The sequence below is a fragment of the Hyla sarda genome, unplaced genomic scaffold (assembly GCF_029499605.1).
Source record: "Hyla sarda isolate aHylSar1 unplaced genomic scaffold, aHylSar1.hap1 scaffold_698, whole genome shotgun sequence".
NCBI classification, from domain to species: domain Eukaryota; kingdom Metazoa; phylum Chordata; class Amphibia; order Anura; family Hylidae; genus Hyla; species Hyla sarda.
The window spans coordinates 113,556-138,086 of record NW_026610716.1 but is presented as its reverse complement, the minus strand read 5'-3'; the positions used below and the strand labels follow the sequence as shown (position 1 = coordinate 138,086).

Sequence of the window (24,531 nt, the reverse complement as noted above, 5' to 3'; positions counted from 1 at the left end):
ATTTGACAACCTATGGCGGTGATGGTTCTGCTCAGGCAGAGCAGTGCTGATGCTCCTCATAAAGCTGTCGCTGCTGTGAAGGTTCTAGGTGACATCACAAATCCCTATGGTTGCATACACAACAAAGCTGGGTTGTTGTTGTTTACACTCTGCAAGGCCTGTGGAAGTGAGTGACATCATAGCACTGTAGTTCTGAGGGTTCTAGATGGATGCAACAATCTCCTGTTGCTTCTATGAAGGCCATAATAGACGACATCACCAAACAGCTCCATAGTCACATACACAGCAAAGGAGAGATGTTGTTTACACCTAGTGATGTCAGTGGTATTGAGTGACATCACAGCACAGTGCTAAGGCTCCTGGGCCTGGACACAGCAGCGGCTGCAATATCTCAACGGAGAATACGTGTGTGTGCGCGTATATATATATATATATATATATATATATATATATATATATATATTTCTCCGCCGAAATCACTTTTAAACCCATTTCCACCTTTTTTTCCCTTCTCTTCCTCTTACTTTTTTTTCACGTTTTTTTTACGTTTTTCTCCTTTTCGCCTCTTTTCTGGGCGTATTATTCTTCTTTTTCTTCTTTTTTTTCGTCTAATGCATACCCCATCAGTGCAGCAATGCTTATTCAATACCGCCAGCAGATGGAGACACTGGGGGATAATTTTCTAAGGATTTATACTGATTTTTCCTGTCTGAATTTGTCGCACAGAAAGTTGCAGGCCAAATATGTGTGACATTTCTGCGACTTTAGCTTCTAGAGCATTTTTACAACATTATACATAGGTGCTGAATACATAAAAAGCGACTGTTCAGCGACAGACAAGTCGCATCGGCTGAAAGTAGGCCAGAATGTCAGTCCATGTTGGAGCAGGTTTAGATACAGTCTAAAGTATAGATCTCAAAGTCTGTGCACAGAATTTAGCAAGGGCCTCGCACCTTCTTATGCATCAGGTAGGTGCACAATAGCATAGCCTAACCCTCTGTACTTTGGTCTATATTGATGCGGGACATAGACAGCCAGCTGATGACCAATCCATTAGTGCAATGGATGGCTGGAAGCATTTGTCTTTGCCTTTGCAATACCACAGAAGCAATGCATGGTCAATGTACAGCAATGACACACCTGTGTGAACAGCCAGGAGACCCCCCCCCCCCCCCATGTTATGTTACATAGTTACATAGTTAGTACGGTCGAAAAAAGACATATGTCCATCAAGTTCAACCAGGGAATCAAGGGGTAGGGGTGTGGCGCGATATTGGGGAAGGGATGAGATTTTATATTTCTTCATAAGCATTAATCTTATTTTGTCAATTAGGAACATTCAGCACCCACCCGCTATCAAGGCAGCTGCCTATCATGTCATGCCCTACCTGCACAGGTGTGCTGGCTACTCAAATGATCCAATTAAGGAGGCCATTTAGTCAGCAGCAGCAGAAGTCCTGTGCCTGGACACTCCAACAGCGGCCAGACACAAGCAGAAGCAGAAGCAGCAGAAGCAGCAGCAGCACCACCTTTTGTTTTTTGGCTGCAGCAGCAGCAAGGCCCACAGGGCTGGCTAGCTGGCTAGCCAGCAAGCAGGTAGCAATGAAAGTAGGAATCTTTCTTTTTAACCCTGTAAGGGGGTGGTGCACTGTACCCGAAGATACTGCCATATCGGGTCAATGCATAGGGCGACGGAAGCAAGCTTCGAAATCGGCCCCCGTTCTCAAAAATCCATTTAATATATGGTCCCCAGATAGGGGACGTATCAGATATTAAACTGATAAGAACAGATACTACACTTGATCTTAGCCAAAAGGCCGAGAAGCGATAACCGTGAAAGGGGCGGGCCCAACAAGGTGCCCTTCATGGGCACTATCACTGCTTGCTGTCAGGGAGGCTGCCAGACAATTTTCCATGCACACTCTGGGCTGGGGGGCAGTCAACCACCAGTACACACAGCAGAACCTAAACCCATACCATTATTGCTAAGCAGCAAGACAGGGGCCCATTGCACTCCCACGGGGCCTTTTTAAATGCAATCCATAACCCGGATTTGCCAGGAACCCTTCTTACTCCTCCTACTTGCATGTGACACTGGGCTTAGGATCTGCATAGGAAACACACACACAAGCACACACCTACCTTTGTTGCCTGCAGATGCCTCCTTGGCTGTCCCCAAACGGTATCAAACCAACACCCACGGGAAGCTGTAAGCATAGAGGACATGCCTGCACCCCATTGGACTTACCTGTGTGGGTTAAACCCGGGTTATTTGACAACCTATGGCGGTGATGGTTCTGCTCAGGCAGAGCAGTGCTGATGCTCCTCATAAAGCTGTCGCTGCTGTGAAGGTTCTAGGTGACATCACAAATCCCTATGGTTACATACACAACAAAGCTGGGTTGTTGTTGTTTACACTCTGCAAGGCCTGTGGAAGTGAGTGACATCATAGCACTGTAGTTCTGAGGGTTCTAGATGGATGCAACAATCTCCTGTTGCTTCTATGTAGGCCATAATAGACGACTTCACCAAACAGCTCCATAGTCACATACACAGCAAAGGAGAGATGTTGTTTACACCTAGTGATGTCAGTGGTATTGAGTGACATCACAGCACAGTGCTAAGGCTCCTGGGCCTGGACACAGCAGCGGCTGCAATATCTCAACGGGGAATACGTTTATATATATGTGTGTGTGTGCGCGTATATATATATATATATATATATATATATATATATATATATATATATATATATATATATTTCTCCGCCGAAATCACTTTTAAACCCATTTCCACCTTTTTTTCCCTTCTCTTCCTCTTACTTTTTTTTCACGTTTTTTTACGTTTTTCTCCTTTTCGCCTCTTTTCTGGGCGTATTATTCTTCTTTTTCTTCTTTTTTTTCGTCTAATGAACACCCATCAGTGCAGCAATGCTTATTCAATACCGCCAGCAGATGGAGACACTGGGGGATAATTTTCTAAGGATTTATACTGATTTTTCCTGTCTGAATTTGTCGCACAGAAAGTTGCAGGCCAAATATGTGTGACATTTCTGCGACTTTAGCTTCTAGAGCATTTTTACAACATTATACATAGGTGCTGAATACATAAAAAGCGACTGTTCAGCGACAGACAAGTCGCATCGGCTGAAAGTAGGCCAGAATGTCAGTCCATGTTGGAGCAGGTTTAGATACAGTCTAAAGTATAGATCTCAAAGTCTGTGCACAGAATTTAGCAAGGGCCTCGCACCTTCTGATGCATCAGGTAGGTGCACAATAGCATAGCCTAACCCTCTGTACTTTGGTCTATATTGATGCGGGACATAGACAGCCAGCTGATGACCAATCCATTAGTGCAATGGATGGCTGGAAGCATTTGTCTTTGCCTTTGCAATACCACAGAAGCAATGCATGGTCAATGTACAGCAATGACACACCTGTGTGAACAGCCAGGAGACCCCCCCCCCCCCCCCCATGTTATGTTACATAGTTACATAGTTAGTACGGTCGAAAAAAGACATATGTCCATCAAGTTCAACCAGGGAATCAAGGGGTAGGGGTGTGGCGCGATATTGGGGAAGGGATGAGATTTTATATTTCTTCATAAGCATTAATCTTATTTTGTCAATTAGGAACATTCAGCACCCACCCGCTATCAAGGCAGCTGCCTATCATGTCATGCCCTACCTGCACAGGTGTGCTGGCTACTCAAATGATCCAATTAAGGAGGCCATTTAGTCAGCAGCAGCAGAAGTCCTGTGCCTGGACGCTCCAACAGCGGCCAGACACAAGCAGAAGCAGAAGCAGCAGAAGCAGCAGCAGCACCACCTTTTGTTTTTTGGCTGCAGCAGCAGCAAGGCCCACAGGGCTGGCTAGCTGGCTAGCCAGCAAGCAGGTAGCAATGAAAGTAGGAATCTTTCTTTTTAACCCTGTAAGGGGGTGGTGCACTGTACCCGAAGATACTGCCATATCGGGTCAATGCATAGGGCGACGGAAGCAAGCTTCGAAATCGGCCCCCGTTCTCAAAAATCCATTTAATATATGGTCCCCAGATAGGGGACGTATCAGATATTAAACTGATAAGAACAGATACTACACTTGATCTTAGCCAAAAGGCCGAGAAGCGATAACCGTGAAAGGGGCGGGCCCAACAAGGTGCCCTTCATGGGCACTATCACTGCTTGCTGTCAGGGAGGCTGCCAGACAATTTTCCATGCACACTCTGGGCTGGGGGGCAGTCAACCACCAGTACACACAGCAGAACCTAAACCCATACCATTATTGCTAAGCAGCAAGACAGGGGCCCATTGCACTCCCACGGGGCCTTTTTAAATGCAATCCATAACCCGGATTTGCCAGGAACCCTTCTTACTCCTCCTACTTGCATGTGACACTGGGCTTAGGATCTGCATAGGAAACACACACACAAGCACACACCTACCTTTGTTGCCTGCAGATGCCTCCTTGGCTGTCCCCAAACGGTATCAAACCAACACCCACGGGAAGCTGTAAGCATAGAGGACATGCCTGCACCCCATTGGACTTACCTGTGTGGGTTAAACCCGGGTTATTTGACAACCTATGGCGGTGATGGTTCTGCTCAGGCAGAGCAGTGCTGATGCTCCTCATAAAGCTGTCGCTGCTGTGAAGGTTCTAGGTGACATCACAAATCCCTATGGTTACATACACAACAAAGCTGGGTTGTTGTTGTTTACACTCTGCAAGGCCTGTGGAAGTGAGTGACATCATAGCACTGTAGTTCTGAGGGTTCTAGATGGATGCAACAATCTCCTGTTGCTTCTATGAAGGCCATAATAGACGACATCACCAAACAGCTCCATAGTCACATACACAGCAAAGGAGAGATGTTGTTTACACCTAGTGATGTCAGTGGTATTGAGTGACATCACAGCACAGTGCTAAGGCTCCTGGGCCTGGACACAGCAGCGGCTGCAATATCTCAACGGAGAATACGTTTATATATATGTGTGTGTGTGCGCGTGTATATATATATATATATATATATATATATATATATATATATATATATATTTCTCCGCCGAAATCACTTTTAAACCCATTTCCACCTTTTTTTCCCTTCTCTTCCTCTTACTTTTTTTTCACGTTTTTTTACGTTTTTCTCCTTTTCGCCTCTTTTCTGGGCGTATTATTCTTCTTTTTCTTCTTTTTTTTCGTCTAATGCATACCCCATCAGTGCAGCAATGCTTATTCAATACCGCCAGCAGATGGAGACACTGGGGGATAATTTTCTAAGGATTTATACTGATTTTTCCTGTCTGAATTTGTCGCACAGAAAGTTGCAGGCCAAATATGTGTGACATTTCTGCGACTTTAGCTTCTAGAGCATTTTTACAACATTATACATAGGTGCTGAATACATAAAAAGCGACTGTTCAGCGACAGACAAGTCGCATCGGCTGAAAGTAGGCCAGAATGTCAGTCCATGTTGGAGCAGGTTTAGATACAGTCTAAAGTATAGATCTCAAAGTCTGTGCACAGAATTTAGCAAGGGCCTCGCACCTTCTGATGCATCAGGTAGGTGCACAATAGCATAGCCTAACCCTCTGTACTTTGGTCTATATTGATGCGGGACATAGACAGCCAGCTGATGACCAATCCATTAGTGCAATGGATGGCTGGAAGCATTTGTCTTTGCCTTTGCAATACCACAGAAGCAATGCATGGTCAATGTACAGCAATGACACACCTGTGTGAACAGCCAGGAGACCCCCCCCCCCCCCCCCCATGTTATGTTACATAGTTACATAGTTAGTACGGTCGAAAAAAGACATATGTCCATCAAGTTCAACCAGGGAATTAAGGGGTAGGGGTGTGGCGCGATATTGGGGAAGGGATGAGATTTTATATTTCTTCATAAGCATTAATCTTATTTTGTCAATTAGGAACATTCAGCACCCACCCGCTATCAAGGCAGCTGCCTATCATGTCATGCCCTACCTGCACAGGTGTGCTGGCTACTCAAATGATCCAATTAAGGAGGCCATTTAGTCAGCAGCAGCAGAAGTCCTGTGCCTGGACGCTCCAACAGTGGCCAGACACAAGCAGAAGCAGAAGCAGCAGAAGCAGCAGCAGCACCACCTTTTGTTTTTTGGCTGCAGCAGCAGCAAGGCCCACAGGGCTGGCTAGCTGGCTAGCCAGCAAGCAGGTAGCAATGAAAGTAGGAATCTTTCTTTTTAACCCTGTAAGGGGGTGGTGCACTGTACCCGAAGATACTGCCATATGATGTCAGTGGTATTGAGTGACATCACAGCACAGTGCTAAGGCTCCTGGGCCTGGACACAGCAGCGGCTGCAATATCTCAACGGAGAATACGTTTATATATATGTGTGTGTGTGCGCGTATATATATATATATATATATATATATATATATATATATATATATATTTCTCCGCCGAAATCACTTTTAAACCCATTTCCACCTTTTTTTCCCTTCTCTTCCTCTTACTTTTTTTTCACGTTTTTTTACGTTTTTCTCCTTTTCGCCTCTTTTCTGGGCGTATTATTCTTCTTTTTCTTCTTTTTTTTCGTCTAATGCATACCCCATCAGTGCAGCAATGCTTATTCAATACCGCCAGCAGATGGAGACACTGGGGGATAATTTTCTAAGGATTTATACTGATTTTTCCTGTCTGAATTTGTCGCACAGAAAGTTGCAGGCCAAATATGTGTGACATTTCTGCGACTTTAGCTTCTAGAGCATTTTTACAACATTATACATAGGTGCTGAATACATAAAAAGCGACTGTTCAGCGACAGACAAGTCGCATCGGCTGAAAGTAGGCCAGAATGTCAGTCCATGTTGGAGCAGGTTTAGATACAGTCTAAAGTATAGATCTCAAAGTCTGTGCACAGAATTTAGCAAGGGCCTCGCACCTTCTGATGCATCAGGTAGGTGCACAATAGCATAGCCTAACCCTCTGTACTTTGGTCTATATTGATGCGGGACATAGACAGCCAGCTGATGACCAATCCATTAGTGCAATGGATGGCTGGAAGCATTTGTCTTTGCCTTTGCAATACCACAGAAGCAATGCATGGTCAATGTACAGCAATGACACACCTGTGTGAACAGCCAGGAGACCCCCCCCCCCCCCCCCATGTTATGTTACATAGTTACATAGTTAGTACGGTCGAAAAAAGACATATGTCCATCAAGTTCAACCAGGGAATTAAGGGGTAGGGGTGTGGCGCGATATTGGGGAAGGGATGAGATTTTATATTTCTTCATAAGCATTAATCTTATTTTGTCAATTAGGAACATTCAGCACCCACCCGCTATCAAGGCAGCTGCCTATCATGTCATGCCCTACCTGCACAGGTGTGCTGGCTACTCAAATGATCCAATTAAGGAGGCCATTTAGTCAGCAGCAGCAGAAGTCCTGTGCCTGGACGCTCCAACAGCGGCCAGACACAAGCAGAAGCAGAAGCAGCAGAAGCAGCAGCAGCACCACCTTTTGTTTTTTGGCTGCAGCAGCAGCAAGGCCCACAGGGCTGGCTAGCTGGCTAGCCAGCAAGCAGGTAGCAATGAAAGTAGGAATCTTTCTTTTTAACCCTGTAAGGGGGTGGTGCACTGTACCCGAAGATACTGCCATATCGGGTCAATGCATAGGGCGACGGAAGCAAGCTTCGAAATCGGCCCCCGTTCTCAAAAATCCATTTAATATATGGTCCCCAGATAGGGGACGTATCAGATATTAAACTGATAAGAACAGATACTACACTTGATCTTAGCCAAAAGGCCGAGAAGCGATAACCGTGAAAGGGGCGGGCCCAACAAGGTGCCCTTCATGGGCACTATCACTGCTTGCTGTCAGGGAGGCTGCCAGACAATTTTCCATGCACACTCTGGGCTGGGGGGCAGTCAACCACCAGTACACACAGCAGAACCTAAACCCATACCATTATTGCTAAGCAGCAAGACAGGGGCCCATTGCACTCCCACGGGGCCTTTTTAAATGCAATCCATAACCCGGATTTGCCAGGAACCCTTCTTACTCCTCCTACTTGCATGTGACACTGGGCTTAGGATCTGCATAGGAAACACACACACAAGCACACACCTACCTTTGTTGCCTGCAGATGCCTCCTTGGCTGTCCCCAAACGGTATCAAACCAACACCCACGGGAAGCTGTAAGCATAGAGGACATGCCTGCACCCCATTGGACTTACCTGTGTGGGTTAAACCCGGGTTATTTGACAACCTATGGCGGTGATGGTTCTGCTCAGGCAGAGCAGTGCTGATGCTCCTCATAAAGCTGTCGCTGCTGTGAAGGTTCTAGGTGACATCACAAATCCCTATGGTTACATACACAACAAAGCTGGGTTGTTGTTGTTTACACTCTGCAAGGCCTGTGGAAGTGAGTGACATCATAGCACTGTAGTTCTGAGGGTTCTAGATGGATGCAACAATCTCCTGTTGCTTCTATGAAGGCCATAATAGACGACATCACCAAACAGCTCCATAGTCACATACACAGCAAAGGAGAGATGTTGTTTACACCTAGTGATGTCAGTGGTATTGAGTGACATCACAGCACAGTGCTAAGGCTCCTGGGCCTGGACACAGCAGCGGCTGCAATATCTCAACGGAGAATACGTTTATATATATGTGTGTGTGTGCGCGTATATATATATATATATATATATATATATATATATATATATATATATTTCTCCGCCGAAATCACTTTTAAACCCATTTCCACCTTTTTTTCCCTTCTCTTCCTCTTACTTTTTTTTCACGTTTTTTTACGTTTTTCTCCTTTTCGCCTCTTTTCTGGGCGTATTATTCTTCTTTTTCTTCTTTTTTTTCGTCTAATGCATACCCCATCAGTGCAGCAATGCTTATTCAATACCGCCAGCAGATGGAGACACTGGGGGATAATTTTCTAAGGATTTATACTGATTTTTCCTGTCTGAATTTGTCGCACAGAAAGTTGCAGGCCAAATATGTGTGACATTTCTGCGACTTTAGCTTCTAGAGCATTTTTACAACATTATACATAGGTGCTGAATACATAAAAAGCGACTGTTCAGCGACAGACAAGTCGCATCGGCTGAAAGTAGGCCAGAATGTCAGTCCATGTTGGAGCAGGTTTAGATACAGTCTAAAGTATAGATCTCAAAGTCTGTGCACAGAATTTAGCAAGGGCCTCGCACCTTCTGATGCATCAGGTAGGTGCACAATAGCATAGCCTAACCCTCTGTACTTTGGTCCATATTGATGCGGGACATAGACAGCCAGCTGATGACCAATCCATTAGTGCAATGGATGGCTGGAAGCATTTGTCTTTGCCTTTGCAATACCACAGAAGCAATGCATGGTCAATGTACAGCAATGACACACCTGTGTGAACAGCCAGGAGACCCCCCCCCCACCCATGTTATGTTACATAGTTACATAGTTAGTACGGTCGAAAAAAGACATATGTCCATCAAGTTCAACCAGGGAATTAAGGGGTAGGGGTGTGGCGCGATATTGGGGAAGGGATGAGATTTTATATTTCTTCATAAGCATTAATCTTATTTTGTCAATTAGGAACATTCAGCACCCACCCGCTATCAAGGCAGCTGCCTATCATGTCATGCCCTACCTGCACAGGTGTGCTGGCTACTCAAATGATCCAATTAAGGAGGCCATTTAGTCAGCAGCAGCAGAAGTCCTGTGCCTGGACGCTCCAACAGCGGCCAGACACAAGCAGAAGCAGCAGAAGCAGCAGCAGCACCACCTTTTGTTTTTTGGCTGCAGCAGCAGCAAGGCCCACAGGGCTGGCTAGCTGGCTAGCCAGCAAGCAGGTAGCAATGAAAGTAGGAATCTTTCTTTTTAACCCTGTAAGGGGGTGGTGCACTGTACCCGAAGATACTGCCATATCGGGTCAATGCATAGGGCGACGGAAGCAAGCTTCGAAATCGGCCCCCGTTCTCAAAAATCCATTTAATATATGGTCCCCAGATAGGGGACGTATCAGATATTAAACTGATAAGAACAGATACTACACTTGATCTTAGCCAAAAGGCCGAGAAGCGATAACCGTGAAAGGGGCGGGCCCAACAAGGTGCCCTTCATGGGCACTATCACTGCTTGCTGTCAGGGAGGCTGCCAGACAATTTTCCATGCACACTCTGGGCTGGGGGGCAGTCAACCACCAGTACACACAGCAGAACCTAAACCCATACCATTATTGCTAAGCAGCAAGACAGGGGCCCATTGCACTCCCACGGGGCCTTTTTAAATGCAATCCATAACCCGGATTTGCCAGGAACCCTTCTTACTCCTCCTACTTGCATGTGACACTGGGCTTAGGATCTGCATAGGAAACACACACACAAGCACACACCTACCTTTGTTGCCTGCAGATGCCTCCTTGGCTGTCCCCAAACGGTATCAAACCAACACCCACGGGAAGCTGTAAGCATAGAGGACATGCCTGCACCCCATTGGACTTACCTGTGTGGGTTAAACCCGGGTTATTTGACAACCTATGGCGGTGATGGTTCTGCTCAGGCAGAGCAGTGCTGATGCTCCTCATAAAGCTGTCGCTGCTGTGAAGGTTCTAGGTGACATCACAAATCCCTATGGTTACATACACAACAAAGCTGGGTTGTTGTTGTTTACACTCTGCAAGGCCTGTGGAAGTGAGTGACATCATAGCACTGTAGTTCTGAGGGTTCTAGATGGATGCAACAATCTCCTGTTGCTTCTATGAAGGCCATAATAGACGACATCACCAAACAGCTCCATAGTCACATACACAGCAAAGGAGAGATGTTGTTTACACCTAGTGATGTCAGTGGTATTGAGTGACATCACAGCACAGTGCTAAGGCTCCTGGGCCTGGACACAGCAGCGGCTGCAATATCTCAACGGAGAATACGTTTATATATATGTGTGTGTGTGCGCGTATATATATATATATATATATATATATATATATATATTTCTCCGCCGAAATCACTTTTAAACCCATTTCCACCTTTTTTTCCCTTCTCTTCCTCTTACTTTTTTTTCACGTTTTTTTACGTTTTTCTCCTTTTCGCCTCTTTTCTGGGCGTATTATTCTTCTTTTTCTTCTTTTTTTTCGTCTAATGCATACCCCATCAGTGCAGCAATGCTTATTCAATACCGCCAGCAGATGGAGACACTGGGGGATAATTTTCTAAGGATTTATACTGATTTTTCCTGTCTGAATTTGTCGCACAGAAAGTTGCAGGCCAAATATGTGTGACATTTCTGCGACTTTAGCTTCTAGAGCATTTTTACAACATTATACATAGGTGCTGAATACATAAAAAGCGACTGTTCAGCGACAGACAAGTCGCATCGGCTGAAAGTAGGCCAGAATGTCAGTCCATGTTGGAGCAGGTTTAGATACAGTCTAAAGTATAGATCTCAAAGTCTGTGCACAGAATTTAGCAAGGGCCTCGCACCTTCTGATGCATCAGGTAGGTGCACAATAGCATAGCCTAACCCTCTGTACTTTGGTCTATATTGATGCGGGACATAGACAGCCAGCTGATGACCAATCCATTAGTGCAATGGATGGCTGGAAGCATTTGTCTTTGCCTTTGCAATACCACAGAAGCAATGCATGGTCAATGTACAGCAATGACACACCTGTGTGAACAGCCAGGAGACCCCCCCCCCCCCCATGTTATGTTACATAGTTACATAGTTAGTACGGTCGAAAAAAGACATATGTCCATCAAGTTCAACCAGGGAATTAAGGGGTAGGGGTGTGGCGCGATATTGGGGAAGGGATGAGATTTTATATTTCTTCATAAGCATTAATCTTATTTTGTCAATTAGGAACATTCAGCACCCACCCGCTATCAAGGCAGCTGCCTATCATGTCATGCCCTACCTGCACAGGTGTGCTGGCTACTCAAATGATCCAATTAAGGAGGCCATTTAGTCAGCAGCAGCAGAAGTCCTGTGCCTGGACGCTCCAACAGCGGCCAGACACAAGCAGACGCAGAAGCAGCAGAAGCAGCAGCAGCACCACCTTTTGTTTTTTGGCTGCAGCAGCAGCAAGGCCCACAGGGCTGGCTAGCTGGCTAGCCAGCAAGCAGGTAGCAATGAAAGTAGGAATCTTTCTTTTTAACCCTGTAAGGGGGTGGTGCACTGTACCCGAAGATACTGCCATATCGGGTCAATGCATAGGGCGACGGAAGCAAGCTTCTAAATCGGCCCCCGTTCTCAAAAATCCATTTAATATATGGTCCCCAGATAGGGGACGTATCAGATATTAAACTGATAAGAACAGATACTACACTTGATCTTAGCCAAAAGGCCGAGAAGCGATAACCGTGAAAGGGGCGGGCCCAACAAGGTGCCCTTCATGGGCACTATCACTGCTTGCTGTCAGGGAGGCTGCCAGACAATTTTCCATGCACACTCTGGGCTGGGGGGCAGTCAACCACCAGTACACACAGCAGAACCTAAACCCATACCATTATTGCTAAGCAGCAAGACAGGGGCCCATTGCACTCCCACGGGGCCTTTTTAAATGCAATCCATAACCCGGATTTGCCAGGAACCCTTCTTACTCCTCCTACTTGCATGTGACACTGGGCTTAGGATCTGCATAGGAAACACACACACAAGCACACACCTACCTTTGTTGCCTGCAGATGCCTCCTTGGCTGTCCCCAAACGGTATCAAACCAACACCCACGGGAAGCTGTAAGCATAGAGGACATGCCTGCACCCCATTGGACTTACCTGTGTGGGTTAAACCCGGGTTATTTGACAACCTATGGCGGTGATGGTTCTGCTCAGGCAGAGCAGTGCTGATGCTCCTCATAAAGCTGTCGCTGCTGTGAAGGTTCTAGGTGACATCACAAATCCCTATGGTTACATACACAACAAAGCTGGGTTGTTGTTGTTTACACTCTGCAAGGCCTGTGGAAGTGAGTGACATCATAGCACTGTAGTTCTGAGGGTTCTAGATGGATGCAACAATCTCCTGTTGCTTCTATGAAGGCCATAATAGACGACATCACCAAACAGCTCCATAGTCACATACACAGCAAAGGAGAGATGTTGTTTACACCTAGTGATGTCAGTGGTATTGAGTGACATCACAGCACAGTGCTAAGGCTCCTGGGCCTGGACACAGCAGCGGCTGCAATATCTCAACGGAGAATACGTTTATATATATGTGTGTGTGTGCGCGTATATATATATATATATATATATATATATATATATATATATATTTCTCCGCCGAAATCACTTTTAAACCCATTTCCACCTTTTTTTCCCTTCTCTTCCTCTTACTTTTTTTTCACGTTTTTTTACGTTTTTCTCCTTTTCGCCTCTTTTCTGGGCGTATTATTCTTCTTTTTCTTCTTTTTTTTCGTCTAATGCATACCCCATCAGTGCAGCAATGCTTATTCAATACCGCCAGCAGATGGAGACACTGGGGGATAATTTTCTAAGGATTTATACTGATTTTTCCTGTCTGAATTTGTCGCACAGAAAGTTGCAGGCCAAATATGTGTGACATTTCTGCGACTTTAGCTTCTAGAGCATTTTTACAACATTATACATAGGTGCTGAATACATAAAAAGCGACTGTTCAGCGACAGACAAGTCGCATCGGCTGAAAGTAGGCCAGAATGTCAGTCCATGTTGGAGCAGGTTTAGATACAGTCTAAAGTATAGATCTCAAAGTCTGTGCACAGAATTTAGCAAGGGCCTCGCACCTTCTGATGCATCAGGTAGGTGCACAATAGCATAGCCTAACCCTCTGTACTTTGGTCTATATTGATGCGGGACATAGACAGCCAGCTGATGACCAATCCATTAGTGCAATGGATGGCTGGAAGCATTTGTCTTTGCCTTTGCAATACCACAGAAGCAATGCATGGTCAATGTACAGTGTTACGCCGAGCGCTCCGGGTCCCCGCTCCTCCCCGGAGCGCTCGCTACACTCTTCTCACTGCAGCGCTCCGGTCAGTTCCACTGACCCGGGGCGCTGCGATACCGCCTCCAGCCGGGATGCGATTCGCGATGCGGGTAGCGCCCGCTCGCGATGCGCATCCCGGCTCCCGTACCTGACTCGCTCTCCGTCTGTCCTGTCCCGGCGCGCGCCGGGTCTTTGCGATTTAAAGGGCCACTGCGCCGCTGATTGGCGCAGTGGTTCCAATTAGTGTTATCACCTGTGCACTTCCCTATATCACCTCACTTCCCCTTCACTCCCTCGCCGGATCTTGTTGCCATCGTGCCAGTGAAAGCGTTTCCTTGTGTGTTCCTAGCCTGTGTTCCAGACCTCCTGCCGTTGCCCCTGACTACGATCCTTGCTGCCTGCCCCGACCTTCTGCTACGTCCGACCTTGCTTCTGTCTACTCCCTTGTACCGCGCCTATCTTCAGCAGCCAGAGAGGTTGAGCCGTTGCTAGTGGATACGACCTGGTCACTACCGCCGCAGCAAGACCATCCCGCTTTGCGGCGGGCTCTGGTGAAAACCAGTAGTGACTTAGAACCGATCCACTAGCACGGTCCACGCCAATCCCTCTCTGGCACAGAGGATCCACTACCTGCCAGCCGGCATCGTGACAGTAGATCCGGCCATGGATCCCGCTGAAGTTCCTCTGCCAGTTGTCGCTGACCTCACCACGGTGGTCGCCCAGCAGTCACAACAGATAGCGCAACAAGGCCAACAGCTGTCTCAACTGACTGTTATGCTACAACAGTTACTACCACAGCTCCAGCAATCATCTTCTCCGCCAGCTCCTGCACCTCCTCCGCAGCGAGTGGCCGCTTCTGGACTACGACTATCCTTGCCGGATAAATTTGATGGGGACTCTAAGTTTTGCCGTGGCTTTCTTTCCCAATGTTCATTGCACTTGGAGATGATGTCGGACCAGTTCCCCACTGAAAGGTCTAAGGTGGCTTTCGTAGTCAGCCTTCTGTCTGGAAAAGCCCTGTCTTGGGCCACACCGCTCTGGGACCGCAATGACCCCGTCACTGCCTCTGTACACTCCTTCTTCTCGGAAATTCGAAGTGTCTTTGAGGAACCTGCCCGAGCCTCTTCTGCTGAGACTGCCCTGTTGAACCTGGTCCAGGGTAATTCTTCCGTTGGCGAGTATGCCGTACAATTCCGTACTCTTGCTTCAGAATTATCCTGGAATAATGAGGCACTCTGCGCGACCTTTAAAAAAGGCCTATCCAGCAACATTAAAGATGTTCTGGCCGCACGAGAAATCCCTGCTATCTACATGAACTCATTTACCTAGCCACTCGCATTGACATGCGTTTTTCCGAAAGGCGTCAGGAGCTCCGCCAGGATATGGACTCTGTTCGCACGAGGCGTTTCTTCTCCCCGGCTCCTCTCTCCTCTGGTCCCCTGCAATCTGTTCCTGTGCCTCCCGCCGTGGAGGCTATGCAGGTCGACCGGTCTCGCCTGACACCTCAAGAGAGGACACGACGCCGCATGGAGAATCTCTGCCTGTACTGTGCTAGTACCGAACACTTCCTGAAGGATTGTCCTATCCGTCCTCCCCGCCTGGAAAGACGTACGCTGACTCCGCACAAAGGTGAGACAGTCCTTGATGTCTACTCTGCTTCTCCACGTCTTACTGTGCCTGTGCGGATGTCTGCCTCTGCCTTCTCCTTCTCTGCTGTGGCCTTCTTGGACTCCGGATCTGCAGGAAATTTTATTTTGGCCTCTCTCGTCAACAAGTTCAACATCCCGGTGACCAGTCTCGCCAGACCCCTCTACATCAATTGTGTAAACAATGAAAGATTGGACTGTACCATACGTTTCCGCACGGAGCCCCTTCTAATGTGCATCGGATCTCATCACGAGAGGATTGAACTTTTGGTCCTCCCCAATTGCACTTCTGAAATTCTCCTTGGACTTCCCTGGCTTCAACTCCATTCCCCAACCCTGGATTGGTCCACTGGGGAGATCAGGAGTTGGGGGCCCTCTTGTTTCAAGGACTGCCTAAAACCGGTTCCCAGTAACCCTTGCCGTGACTCTGTGGTTCCTCCTGTAACCGGTCTCCCTAAGGCCTATATGGACTTTGCGGACGTTTTTTGCAAAAAACAAGCTGAGACTCTACCTCCTCACAGGCCTTATGATTGTCCTATTGACCTCCTCCCGGGCACTACTCCACCCCGGGGCAGAATCTATCCTCTGTCCGTCCCAGAGACTCTTGCCATGTCTGAATACGTCCAGGAAAATTTAAAAAAGGGCTTTATCCGTAAATCCTCCTCTCCTGCCGGAGCCGGATTTTTCTTTGTGTCCAAAAAAGATGGCTCTCTACGTCCTTGCATTGACTACCGCGGTCTTAATAAAATCACGGTTAAGAACCGCTACCCCCCTACCCCTCATCTCTGAACTCTTTGATCGCCTCCAAGGTGCCCACATTTTTACCAAACTGGACTTAAGAGGTGCTTATAATCTCATCCGCATCAGAGAGGGGGATGAATGGAAAACGGCATTTAACACCAGAGATGGACACTTTGAGTATCTGGTCATGCCCTTTGGCCTGTGCAACGCCCCTGCCGTCTTCCAAGACTTTGTTAATGAAATTTTTCGTGATCTCCTATACTCCTGTGTTGTTGTATATCTGGACGATATCCTGATTTTTTCTGCCAATCTAGAAGAACACCGCCAGCATGTCCGTATGGTTCTTCAGAGACTTCGTGACAATCAACTCTATGCCAAAATAGAGAAATGTCTGTTTGAATGCCAATCTCTTCCTTTCCTAGGATACTTGGTCTCTGCCCAGGGACTACAAATGGATCCAGACAAACTCTCTGCCGTCTTAGATTGGCCACGCCCCTCCGGACTCCGTGCCATCCAACGTTTTTTGGGGTTCGCCAATTATTACAGGCAATTTATTCCACATTTTTCTACCGTTGTGGCTCCTATTGTGGCTTTAACCAAAAAAAATGCCGATCCCAAGTCTTGGCCTCCTCAAGCGGAAGACGCCTTTAAACGGCTCAAGTCTGCCTTTTCTTCGGCTCCCGTGCTCTCCAGACCTGACCCATCTAAACCCTTCCTATTGGAGGTTGATGCCTCCTCAGTGGGAGCTGGAGCTGTCCTTCTACAAAAAAACTCTTCCGGGCATGCTGTTACTTGTGGTTTTTTTTCTAGGACCTTCTCTCCGGCGGAGAGGAACTACTCCATCGGGGATCGAGAGCTTCTAGCCATTAAATTAGCACTTGAGGAATGGAGGCATCTGCTGGAGGGATCAAGATTTCCAGTTATTATTTACACCGATCACAAGAACCTCTCCTACCTCCAGTCTGCCCAACGGCTGAATCCTCGTCAGGCCAGGTGGTCTCTGTTCTTTGCCCGATTTAATTTTGAAATTCACTTTCGGCCTGCCGATAAGAACATTAGGGCCGATGCTCTCTCTCGTTCCTCAGATGCTTCTGAAGTTGAACTCTCTCCTCAACACATCATTCCTCCTGACTGCCTGATTTCCACTTCTCCAGCCTCCATCAGGCAAACTCCTCCAGGAAAGACCTTTGTTTCTCCACGCCAACGCCTCGGAATCCTCAAATGGGGTCACTCCTCCCATCTCGCAGGTCATGCGGGCATCAAGAAATCTGTGCAACTCATCTCTCGCTTCTATTGGTGGACGACTCTAGAGACTGATGTGGTGGACTTTGTGCGAGCCTGCACTATCTGTGCCCGGGATAAGACTCCTCGCCAGAAGCCCGCTGGTTTTCTTCATCCTCTGCCTGTCCCCGAACAGCCTTGGTCTCTGATTGGTATGGATTTTATTACTGACTTACCCCCATCCCATGGCAACACTGTTATTTGGGTGGTCGTTGATCGATTCTCCAAAATGGCACATTTCATCCCTCTTCCTGGTCTTCCTTCAGCGCCTCAGTTGGCTAAACAATTTTTTGTACACATTTTTCGTCTTCACGGGTTGCCTACGCAGATCGTCTCGGATAGAGGCGTCCAATTCGTGTCTAAATTCTGGAGGGCTCTCTGTAAACAACTCAAGATTAAATTAAATTTTTCTTCTGCATATCATCCTCAATCCAATGGACAAGTAGAAAGAATTAACCAGGTCTTGGGTGATTATTTACGACATTTTGTTTCCTCCCGCCAGGATGACTGGGCAGATCTTCTACCTTGGGCCGAATTCTCGTATAATTTCAGAGTCTCTGAATCTTCCTCCAAATCCCCATTTTTCGTGGTGTACGGCCGTCACCCTCTTCCTCCCCTCCCTACCCCCTTGCCCTCTGGTCTGCCCGCTGTGGATGAAATTTCTCGTGATCTTTCCATCATATGGAGAGAGACCCAAAATTCTCTCTTACAGGCTTCTTCACGCATGAAGAAATTCGCGGATAAGAAAAGAAGAGCTCCTCCCATTTTTTCCCCTGGAGACAAGGTATGGCTCTCCGCTAAATATGTCCGCTTCCGTGTCCCTAGCTATAAGTTGGGACCACGCTATCTTGGTTCTTTCAAAATTTTGCGCCAGATTAATCCTGTCTCTTACAAACTTCTTCTTCCCCCTTCTCTTCGTATTCCTAATGCCTTTCACGTTTCTCTTCTTAAACCACTTATCATTAACCGTTTCTCTCCCAAATCTGTTCCTCCCACTCCTGTCTCCGGCTCCTCGGACATCTTCTCCGTCAAAGAGATTTTAGCATCTAAAAAGGTCAGAGGGAAAACCTTCTTTTTAGTGGATTGGGAGGGTTGTGGTCCAGAAGAGAGGTCCTGGGAACCTGAGGACAATATCCTGGACAAAAGTCTGGTCCTCAGGTTCTCAGGCCCCAAGAAGAGGGGGAGACCCAAGGGGGGGGGGTACTGTTACGCCGAGCGCTCCGGGTCCCCGCTCCTCCCCGGAGCGCTCGCTACACTCTTCTCACTGCAGCGCTCCGGTCAGTTCCACTGACCCGGGGCGCTGCGATACCGCCTCCAGCCGGGATGCGATTCGCGATGCGGGTAGCGCCCGCTCGCGATGCGCACCCCGGCTCCCGTACCTGACTCGCTCTCCGTCTGTCCTGTCCCGGCGCGCGCGGCCCCGCTCCCTAGGGCGCGCGCGCGCCGGGTCTTTGCGATTTAAAGGGCCACTGCGCCGCTGATTGGCGCAGTGGTTCCAATTAGTGTTATCACCTGTGCACTTCCCTATATCACCTCACTTCCCCTTCACTCCCTCGCCGGATCTTGTTGCCATCGTGCCAGTGAAAGCGTTTCCTTGTGTGTTCCTAGCCTGTGTTCCAGACCTCCTGCCGTTGCCCCTGACTACGATCCTTGCTGCCTGCCCCGACCTTCTGCTACGTCCGACCTTGCTTCTGTCTACTCCCTTGTACCGCGCCTATCTTCAGCAGCCAGAGAGGTTGAGCCGTTGCTAGTGGATACGACCTGGTCACTACCGCCGCAGCAAGACCATCCCGCTTTGCGGCGGGCTCTGGTGAAAACCAGTAGTGACTTAGAACCGATCCACTAGCACGGTCCACGCCAATCCCTTTCTGGCACAGAGGATCCACTACCTGCCAGCCGGCATCGTGACATACAGCAATGACACACCTGTGTGAACAGCCAGGAGACCCCCCCCCCCCCCCCATGTTATGTTACATAGTTACATAGTTAGTACGGTCGAAAAAAGACATATGTCCATCAAGTTCAACCAGGGAATTAAGGGGTAGGGGTGTGGCGCGATATTGGGGAAGGGATGAGATTTTATATTTCTTCATAAGCATTAATCTTATTTTGTCAATTAGGAACATTCAGCACCCACCCGCTATCAAGGCAGCTGCCTATCATGTCATGCCGTACCTGCACAGGTGTGCTGGCTACACAAATGATCCAATTAAGGAGGCCATTTAGTCAGCAGCAGCAGAAGTCCTGTGCCTGGACGCTCCAACAGCCGCCAGACACAAGCAGAAGCAGAAGCAGCAGAAGCAGCAGCAGCACCACCTTTTGTTTTTTGGCTGCAGCAGCAGCAAGGCCCACAGGGCTGGCTAGCTGGCTAGCCAGCAAGCAGGTAGCAATGAAAGTAGGAATCTTTCTTTTTAACCCTGTAAGGGGGGTGGTGCACTGTACCCGAAGATACTGCCATATCGGGTCAATGCATAGGGCGACGGAAGCAAGCTTCGAAATCGGCCCCCGTTCTCAAAAATCCATTTAATATATGGTCCCCAGATAGGGGACGTATCAGATATTAAACTGATAAGAACAGATACTACACTTGATCTTAGCCAAAAGGCCGAGAAGCAATAACCGTGAAAGGGGCGGGCCCAACAAGGTGCCCTTCATGGGCACTATCACTGCTTGCTGTCAGGGAGGCTGCCAGACAATTTTCCATGCACACTCTGGGCTGGGGGGCAGTCAACCACCAGTACACACAGCAGAACCTAAACCCATACCATTATTGCTAAGCAGCAAGACAGGGGCCCATTGCACTCCCACGGGGCCTTTTTAAATGCAATCCATAACCCGGATTTGCCAGGAACCCTTCTTACTCCTCCTACTTGCATGTGACACTGGGCTTAGGATCTGCATAGGAAACACACACACAAGCACACACCTACCTTTGTTGCCTGCAGATGCCTCCTTGGCTGTCCCCAAACGGTATCAAACCAACACCCACGGGAAGCTGTAAGCATAGAGGACATGCCTGCACCCCATTGGACTTACCTGTGTGGGTTAAACCCGGGTTATTTGACAACCTATGGCGGTGATGGTTCTGCTCAGGCAGAGCAGTGCTGATGCTCCTCATAAAGCTGTCGCTGCTGTGAAGGTTCTAGGTGACATCACAAATCCCTATGGTTACATACACAACAAAGCTGGGTTGTTGTTGTTTACACTCTGCAAGGCCTGTGGAAGTGAGTGACATCATAGCACTGTAGTTCTGAGGGTTCTAGATGGATGCAACAATCTCCTGTTGCTTCTATGAAGGCCATAATAGACGACATCACCAAACAGCTCCATAGTCACATACACAGCAAAGGAGAGATGTTGTTTACACCTAGTGATGTCAGTGGTATTGAGTGACATCACAGCACAGTGCTAAGGCTCCTGGGCCTGGACACAGCAGCGGCTGCAATATCTCAACGGAGAATACGTTTATATATATGTGTGTGTGTGCGCGTATATATATATATATATATATATATATATATATATATATATATATATTTCTCCGCCGAAATCACTTTTAAACCCATTTCCACCTTTTTTTCCCTTCTCTTCCTCTTACTTTTTTTTCACGTTTTTTTACGTTTTTCTCCTTTTCGCCTCTTTTCTGGGCGTATTATTCTTCTTTTTCTTCTTTTTTTTCGTCTAATGCATACCCCATCAGTGCAGCAATGCTTATTCAATACCGCCAGCAGATGGAGACACTGGGGGATAATTTTCTAAGGATTTATACTGATTTTTCCTGTCTGAATTTGTCGCACAGAAAGTTGCAGGCCAAATATGTGTGACATTTCTGCGACTTTAGCTTCTAGAGCATTTTTACAACATTATACATAGGTGCTGAATACATAAAAAGCGACTGTTCAGCGACAGACAAGTCGCATCGGCTGAAAGTAGGCCAGAATGTCAGTCCATGTTGGAGCAGGTTTAGATACAGTCTAAAGTATAGATCTCAAAGTCTGTGCACAGAATTTAGCAAGGGCCTCGCACCTTCTGATGCATCAGGTAGGTGCACAATAGCATAGCCTAACCCTCTGTACTTTGGTCTATATTGATGCGGGACATAGACAGCCAGCTGATGACCAATCCATTAGTGCAATGGATGGCTGGAAGCATTTGTCTTTGCCTTTGCAATACCACAGAAGCAATGCATGGTCAATGTACAGCAATGACACACCTGTGTGAACAGCCAGGAGACCCCCCCCCCCCATGTTATGTTACATAGTTACATAGTTAGTACGGTCGAAAAAAGACATATGTCCATCAAGTTCAACCAGGGAATTAAGGGGTAGGGGTGTGGCGCGATATTGGGGAAGGGATGAGATTTTATATTTCTTCATAAGCATTAATCTTATTTTGTCAATTAGGAACATTCAGCACCCACCCGCTATCAAGGCAGCTGCCTATCATGTCATGCCCTACCTGCACAGGTGTGCTGGCTACTCAAATGATCCAATTAAGGAGGCCATTTAGTCAGCAGCAGCAGAAGTCCTGTGCCTGGACGCTCCAACAGCGGCCAGACACAAGCAGAAGCAGAAGCAGCAGAAGCAGCAGCAGCACCACCTTTTGTTTTTTGGCTGCAGCAGCAGCAAGGCCCACAGGGCTGGCTAGCTGGCTAGCCAGCAAGCAGGTAGCAATGAAAGTAGGAATCTTTCTTTTTAACCCTGTAAGGGGGTGGTGCACTGTACCCGAAGATACTGCCATATCGGGTCAATGCATAGGGCGACGGAAGCAAGCTTCGAAATCGGCCCCCGTTCTCAAAAATCCATTTAATATATGGTCCCCAGATAGGGGACGTATCAGATATTAAACTGATAAGAACAGATACTACACTTGATCTTAGCCAAAAGGCCGAGAAGCGATAACCGTGAAAGGGGCGGGCCCAACAAGGTGCCCTTCATGGGCACTATCACTGCTTGCTGTCAGGGAGGCTGCCAGACAATTTTCCATGCACACTCTGGGCTGGGGGGCAGTCAACCACCAGTACACACAGCAGAACCTAAACCCATACCATTATTGCTAAGCAGCAAGACAGGGGCCCATTGCACTCCCACGGGGCCTTTTTAAATGCAATCCATAACCCGGATTTGCCAGGAACCCTTCTTACTCCTCCTACTTGCATGTGACACTGGGCTTAGGATCTGCATAGGAAACACACACACAAGCACACACCTACCTTTGTTGCCTGCAGATGCCTCCTTGGCTGTCCCCAAACGGTATCAAACCAACACCCACGGGAAGCTGTAAGCATAGAGGACATGCCTGCACCCCATTGGACTTACCTGTGTGGGTTAAACCCGGGTTATTTGACAACCTATGGCGGTGATGGTTCTGCTCAGGCAGAGCAGTGCTGATGCTCCTCATAAAGCTGTCGCTGCTGTGAAGGTTCTAGGTGACATCACAAATCCCTATGGTTACATACACAACAAAGCTGGGTTGTTGTTGTTTACACTCTGCAAGGCCTGTGGAAGTGAGTGACATCATAGCACTGTAGTTCTGAGGGTTCTAGATGGATGCAACAATCTCCTGTTGCTTCTATGAAGGCCATAATAGACGACATCACCAAACAGCTCCATAGTCACATACACAGCAAAGGAGAGATGTTGTTTACACCTAGTGATGTCAGTGGTATTGAGTGACATCACAGCACAGTGCTAAGGCTCCTGGGCCTGGACACAGCAGCGGCTGCAATATCTCAACGGGGAATACGTTTATATATATGTGTGTGTGTGCGCGTATATATATATATATATATATATATATATATATATATATATATTTCTCCGCCGAAATCACTTTTAAACCCATTTCCACCTTTTTTTCCCTTCTCTTCCTCTTACTTTTTTTTCACGTTTTTTTTACGTTTTTCTCCTTTTCGCCTCTTTTCTGGGCGTATTATTCTTCTTTTTCTTCTTTTTTTTCGTCTAATGCATACCCCATCAGTGCAGCAATGCTTATTCAATACCGCCAGCAGATGGAGACACTGGGGGATAATTTTCTAAGGATTTATACTGATTTTTCCTGTCTGAATTTGTCGCACAGAAAGTTGCAGGCCAAATATGTGTGACATTTCTGCGACTTTAGCTTCTAGAGCATTTTTACAACATTATACATAGGTGCTGAATACATAAAAAGCGACTGTTCAGCGACAGACAAGTCGCATCGGCTGAAAGTAGGCCAGAATGTCAGTCCATGTTGGAGCAGGTTTAGATACAGTCTAAAGTATAGATCTCAAAGTCTGTGCACAGAATTTAGCAAGGGCCTCGCACCTTCTGATGCATCAGGTAGGTGCACAATAGCATAGCCTAACCCTCTGTACTTTGGTCTATATTGATGCGGGACATAGACAGCCAGCTGATGACCAATCCATTAGTGCAATGGATGGCTGGAAGCATTTGTCTTTGCCTTTGCAATACCACAGAAGCAATGCATGGTCAATGTACAGCAATGACACACCTGTGTGAACAGCCAGGAGACCCCCCCCCCATGTTATGTTACATAGTTACATAGTTAGTACGGTCGAAAAAAGACATATGTCCATCAAGTTCAACCAGGGAATTAAGGGGTAGGGGTGTGGCGCGATATTGGGGAAGGGATGAGATTTTATATTTCTTCATAAGCATTAATCTTATTTTGTCAATTAGGAACATTCAGCACCCACCCGCTATCAAGGCAGCTGCCTATCATGTCATGCCCTACCTGCACAGGTGTGCTGGCTACTCAAATGATCCAATTAAGGAGGCCATTTAGTCAGCAGCAGCAGAAGTCCTGTGCCTGGACGCTCCAACAGCGGCCAGACACAAGCAGAAGCAGAAGCAGCAGAAGCAGCAGCAGCACCACCTTTTGTTTTTTGGCTGCAGCAGCAGCAAGGCC

The 24,531-nt window shown here is 47.3% G+C and overlaps 7 non-coding genes across 7 annotated transcripts; all 7 read right to left on the bottom strand.

Annotated features, from left to right (window-relative positions):
- Nucleotides 1-1,638: 1,638 nt before the first annotated feature.
- Nucleotides 1,639-1,829, bottom strand: LOC130344005 (U2 spliceosomal RNA). The gene has a single exon (XR_008883123.1). It is a non-coding gene; the product is annotated as a U2 spliceosomal RNA (small nuclear RNA).
- A 2,107-nt stretch (nt 1,830-3,936) lies between these two features.
- LOC130344004 (U2 spliceosomal RNA) lies at nt 3,937-4,127 on the bottom strand. Its single transcript, XR_008883122.1, has one exon. It is a non-coding gene; the product is annotated as a U2 spliceosomal RNA (small nuclear RNA).
- Nucleotides 4,128-7,603: 3,476 nt separating this feature from the next.
- LOC130344003 (U2 spliceosomal RNA) lies at nt 7,604-7,794 on the bottom strand. Its single transcript, XR_008883121.1, has one exon. It is a non-coding gene; the product is annotated as a U2 spliceosomal RNA (small nuclear RNA).
- Nucleotides 7,795-9,881: 2,087 nt separating this feature from the next.
- LOC130344002 (U2 spliceosomal RNA) lies at nt 9,882-10,072 on the bottom strand. The gene has a single exon (XR_008883120.1). It is a non-coding gene; the product is annotated as a U2 spliceosomal RNA (small nuclear RNA).
- Nucleotides 10,073-12,155: 2,083 nt separating this feature from the next.
- Nucleotides 12,156-12,346, bottom strand: LOC130343977 (U2 spliceosomal RNA). Its single transcript, XR_008883097.1, has one exon. It is a non-coding gene; the product is annotated as a U2 spliceosomal RNA (small nuclear RNA).
- A 7,702-nt stretch (nt 12,347-20,048) lies between these two features.
- On the bottom strand, nt 20,049-20,239 carry LOC130343944 (U2 spliceosomal RNA). Its single transcript, XR_008883074.1, has one exon. It is a non-coding gene; the product is annotated as a U2 spliceosomal RNA (small nuclear RNA).
- Nucleotides 20,240-22,330: 2,091 nt separating this feature from the next.
- Nucleotides 22,331-22,521, bottom strand: LOC130344000 (U2 spliceosomal RNA). The gene has a single exon (XR_008883118.1). It is a non-coding gene; the product is annotated as a U2 spliceosomal RNA (small nuclear RNA).
- Between the last annotated feature and the right edge of the window lie 2,010 nt (nt 22,522-24,531).